Source organism: Engraulis encrasicolus, chromosome 10 (genome assembly GCF_034702125.1).
Source record: "Engraulis encrasicolus isolate BLACKSEA-1 chromosome 10, IST_EnEncr_1.0, whole genome shotgun sequence".
NCBI lineage: Eukaryota > Metazoa > Chordata > Actinopteri > Clupeiformes > Engraulidae > Engraulis > Engraulis encrasicolus.
Window position 1 is genome coordinate 53083590 of NC_085866.1, and position 5502 is coordinate 53089091.

The 5502-nt window shown below is 42.2% G+C and overlaps 1 protein-coding gene across 1 annotated transcript in view; it reads right to left on the reverse strand.

Annotated features, from left to right (window-relative positions):
- Positions 1-1029: 1029 nt before the first annotated feature.
- The window catches only part of LOC134457344 (voltage-gated purine nucleotide uniporter SLC17A9-like), a 31804-nt gene continuing 27331 nt past the window's right edge, over positions 1030-5502 (reverse strand). The window contains exon 13 of the mRNA XM_063209316.1: positions 1030-5502. This exon is cut by the window's right edge and continues 691 nt beyond it. The gene's annotated coding sequence lies outside the window, so the exon portion shown is untranslated.

Genomic DNA, 5502 nt, shown 5'->3' on the forward strand with positions numbered 1-5502 from the left:
GGGAAGCATGCAATGCCACTTCCGCGAGGGTCGGAGTGTGGAACAGGTCATAGGACAGCATGAATGTTTATCAGCTGTCCTTAATTACCCCCAGCAATTACTGCTGACCAACAGCTGCAGTTAATTTGGCCACAAATTATCCATCATGGTGTTGCCCCCACTGACCATGCGCAAGGGAGTACGGAAATTGTATCCATTGCACCCACTGACCAATGACCATGCGCAAGGGAGTTAATTTTCCATCCACTCGTGTCCTCAGGCAACGGCCCCGTACTACACCGGGGCCAATGCATTTCCCCCCGAGAGATTGTTCTTCTGTGTCGAGTTTCTTTGGTGTAAACCTGGCTAAGTCAACCTACAGGAAGTGGTAAACCTCCTAATAGATACTGTAGCTCATGGGTGTCATTTAGGTGCCGTTTCCACGTAGCAGGATATTTTTTTAGCAGGGTATTTTTTTCTCCTGTTTAGGTGTAAATGCAACATGTGGATAAAAATAAATCCTCCATTATAACAAATGCGTTTCAGCCCCCTAAACGGGATATTTTATTCTCCTGCTTTTTATACCTGGATTTTAAATATCTGCTACGTGGAAACGGAAGGCCCAAACCAATGCAAATAGGAGAAAAAAATATCCACATATAAAAATATCCAGCTACGTGGAAACAGCACCTTAGTTAAGAAAATGCAGCATCCACGCTCCTCGACATAATCATACAATGAGGACCCAATTCTAGGCCCCCCTCCTCCTTCTGGGCCCGGAGCAACTTACCCCTTTGTTCCCCCCTGTCGTCTCCCTCTGTGTGTCCACAACATGGTCCGCCGGCAGGCGTACAAACTATACTAATAAGCTTGTTTAAAAGTTTGGTTTATGATTGTGTGTGAACACGTTTTCACCGCTCAGCCAATCGTCATTTATGGCATTATGCTGCCCCTTGGTGGACACTACTGAGAACTGCAGCTACTGTTTTACTCAACAGGCCTTTAAATAAGTCTACATACACATTTTCACAAAATAAAACCCACAGCTGATAAAATATATAGATTTTATTGAAAATTCAAAATATGTATACAAATACATATTTTCCCTCCAAAGCAATGAAATACTGCATTTATTTTATATACATATTTAGAAGATCTCTATGCATAACATTCACAATAACTTTTTTTATTTAACAAAACAAAAAGAATCAAATAATAAAAAGCACTTTTTTTTCTTTTTACACAGCGTGAAGTAACTTGGCTCTGCATAATGGCCGTGTGTGTAAGACTTAAATACAGTGCTCACCTAAGGCCTTCAGACTGGGCTGAAGATCTCACATGTATATACACACGTGGAAAGGCATGTATTTCAAATCAAATCAAAAGAAAAATATAACAGAACAAAAAAAAACATTTACACCTGTATCGGTTGGTCATTCCAAAAGAAAACGGTAACACAAATATCTCATATGGCAAAGACAGAGAGAGGGTGACCCCAAGTGGTCTGGTCTGAGAAACGGACAAAGTGAAAACAATCATACAAAGTGTTCGTCAAAGAGTATTTCTTATTTCCACGTTGGTCAGAGGGGTGTATATGTGGCGTTCCTTTAAGTCTACAACAGTTCAAATAGCACCCTAATTTTCAGGACTACCAATAGCTGTAAATAGACATCTAAATGAGGGTAAATGGAAATGTATCATTATCTACCTTGTGATATTGTACGTGAGGGCTAGATTTTCTAAAAAGTTAGGCTGGAAAAGGGAAACAGACGGTCGACACACCAACGTTGAGCCTTCAACTGTCTTCGTTGGGTTTTTTAAAGTGTCCTGGTTCCACTATTGCCTCATTCATACATAGACTGGAAAATAGAGCACTGCTGACAAAGATTCGAGGAGTATTATCCAGTCTCTCTGCTGCTAATGCTCAAAGTGACCCAAGTGACATTTACATCAGTTGACCTACAGAACAAATTCAGGGATGCAAGCAGACAGAGTGGCAAGCCAGCCCGATTCAGAAGAACACATACGCTCCAGAGGAGCTTATGAAAGGGTGCGAAACACTACTAAGAGACTGGTTTGATATCAGAGCATCAGACAAGTGACTAACTACACTTCCACTGATGGTTTAAATACATAAACAACTTGGCCATGTGAAACTGATTAACGGAAATAAATAAACACTAACAGTAACAATAAAACCATGACATCTAGTGTCGGTGGAATTGTGCACTCCAGGTTCGCTGTACGTGTGTGTGTATGTGTCTTCCATTCAAACATCCATACTTGTAACACAAACCACCTCCAAGGTTCTGAAAAAGCCCGTTCACTGGTGCCTTCTGCTACTCATTTACAATGCATGTAGCATATCTCATGCACAGTAACCTTTAGTAAATGGCAGCAGCTGCAGCCTTGAGTTTTGGAACACAGATAGAGCTACAACACTGCTCTCTGTAAGCCTTTGATGTAGTCCACTTAACCGAGAAACAGTACACTTGGATTTCAGTTCACAGCCAAAGTCAGTGGGAGAGAGACCCCAAGATGAAATCACGGACGTACGCACGCACACACGCACGCACACTCCCCTCTTTCATCTCCTGTGACATGAGCGGTGTGTGCGGTCAGAAAAGTCTGATCCAGTTAAAGAGTTAAGCAAAAAAAAGCTGAGTTACGTAACTGAGAAGAGCAAATAATAACCCTTCACATCTGTCTTCCTCTCTCCATGTGTCAGTAACCATGCGTCACCCTGCATGTGCCCCCCTTCATGGCTTTCCTAAAGAGCAGGACCAGGAGGCGCGTCCAACACCTACCAGTCTAATTCTCTACAATAGGTGCTTAACTTTGTCAATGAATGAACTCAAATCTCAAAAATAAATGTATAAAGAAGCACTCATCAGATTTCTTTTTGGTTTTTAAATCGCCTCACATTATTGAGATTTGTTTCCTAACAGAAGACCTGTTCACACTACTGACTAATAATTAATTAAGGTTTTAACTGGGTGCTGAATCCCTGATAAAACATAATTAATTGAAGGAGGCGAAGGACAGCATTCTTCAATTTTTTCGTTGTTTATTTGCCCACGAACGTTTCAGGCAGAGCCCATGTGCTTCGCTTCCTTTAGTTTCCTTAAGATCATACAGAATAGAACCCTTCTCGGTTCCTGTAAACCACAGCCACTGCAAAGAACAGTGTCAGCTGGCAATGGGAATGCACCATGTGTATTAATTAACACTCATGTTATAGTCACACTGTGTGAAAAGTCCACTCGGGGGCAGGAAGGCAATGATATGAAAACGAACCAAAAACAATATACAGTATGTTCACTGGTCCCTGGACACTATTAAACAAGACACCTTAGATGCAAACAAAAACAAAACATCAAAAGAGAGAAACAGAACAAAAGGAAAAGAGAAAAACAGATCTGACGGAACTTACGATTGATTGCTTTGGATGTTGCAATAAATATGTGTTTTTACAACTAAATTCTGAAATAAATATACCAACTTGGGATACACAGAAATCTGATCAAAACCCAAAACAAACGGAATGTCCCGTGTACTACAGATCACTCCGCGTGTTCACGCCGCAGATCTAAACGCTCATAAACCGGAAAGTTGTTTCGCAATGCGAAGCGAAAAATACTTGGCTTTTCTGGGCAAACCGTGATGAGAACGGGGACGTAAAAAAGGGGACGTGAGGAAAAGTTCAGGGCACGGGCACTGGCACAGTATATGGGATGGGTTGCAAAGCAAAGATGGCTACACACCAATCGCCCTGGTAACAAACTATGACAACAACCACCATTCCCCTCCTCTCCACAGTCTCTGCACTGCACGATACAGTCCTGAGGATTGAGAACTCGTCTCAATTCTAGATGCATACAGTATGCAAAGCCAACTAGGTAATCCTGGCACTCCATATGCAGCTAAGCAACCAGGAAGGCCCCAGATCACTGCATCCATATCACTTCCACAGCCCTTCTCTGTCCTGTCCTCTCCTCCCATACCTAGCCGGCACCACCCCCCACCCTAATTTCACAGCACTAGAGAAGGCCATTATTTGACAAGGCGACATGTCTACTTGACAAAGGTCAAAGATCATTTGATGAGATGTCCGACCTGTGACCGAGATTGCCGACGGAAGGCATCGGTGCTCATGTGCGTTCAGAACCTGGCTATGAAAAACAGGAAAAGAAAAAAAGATAAGAAAAAAAAACAAGACTCAAGACAATTCCTTTCGGGCCAGTTAAGTTCAGCTAGAGTCAAATCTCTCTGACAAATCTTTGTGAAGCACAACTGTGACAAAGGCAACTCCAGGTCCAAGGCTATGCCATTTCTTTCAAGCACAAGTCATCTGATAACTTCAGCTCCGAGGCTAGTACCAAGACCTCAAGGCCTGCATAACACTTAACAAATTTCTGTACGAGAAGTAGAAACCTGATCTTCCTTCGAGGACAAAGAGTGCTCCACCTCAGCCGATATGGCCTGTACAACATCAATCAGCTCTCCTCCACTCTCAAAATCCAACGATAGTAAGACTTTTTCCGCACTACCTCCAAGCAGCTCTCTGTAAACAATCACGTCCCATACCTCCTGTTAACATATAGTGTGGACGTAGACAGTAACTGCTTTTCATGAGGAGAACTTTTATACTGCATTCAAACCATTCTGGAATTATATGGGAACAGTGGAAAATGGTATAACATTATTGAGGTATTTTTGAATATAATACAATTGCAATCATATTCAAATTAATCACATCACAAGATGGTATTATATTCTAATAATGAGATGATTTTCTGATATAATCGTAACATCAACATTTTGGCATGATTCAGGCTGTTGGTCTCGCTGCAAAAGAACATTTATAATAAAGGGACATTTCAGGTGTGTTCTGATTAATTGATTGCTCCTGAAATTGGCCCATTGGTAAACAAGGAAAATCAAACAAACAAACAAAAATGAATTGTAAGCAAATGACGCAGCAAAAGAGCAAGTGATTGTATGCATTGGGATGATTGAGCTGTAGGAAGTGCCATCAGTGGATCCTGTATCATCCAGGACTCACTTATGAGCTTGCATATGTAAACTGGATATCAGACACATCTGTATGCGTGTGTGTGTGTGTGTGTGTGTTTGTGTTTGTGTTTGTGTTTGTGTGTTTGTGTGTGTGTGTGTGTGTGTGTGTGTGTGTGTGTGTGTGTGTGTGTGTGTGTGTGTGTGTGTGTGTGTGTGTGTGATGTGAACCATTACCACAGCAACTATTTGGTAAGTCCCCGCAATGCTACGGTGTCATCTAGAGCTATAAATGACCTCTGTGACCTTCGGATGACCTTTGACCTCAGGGCCTTGTTTGAATCCAAGCCCCACGATTGCCATAGGGGTCAGGGTTGATGACACCACTACTGACAGTGTGGAGGTTTTAGGTCTCATCTAGGGACCCTATTCTACTCACAGAATGTGGAGGTTAAGGGGGACCTGGGGGTCCTCAATCTACAAGGGTCCGTCCGATGGGAATGTTGGGGT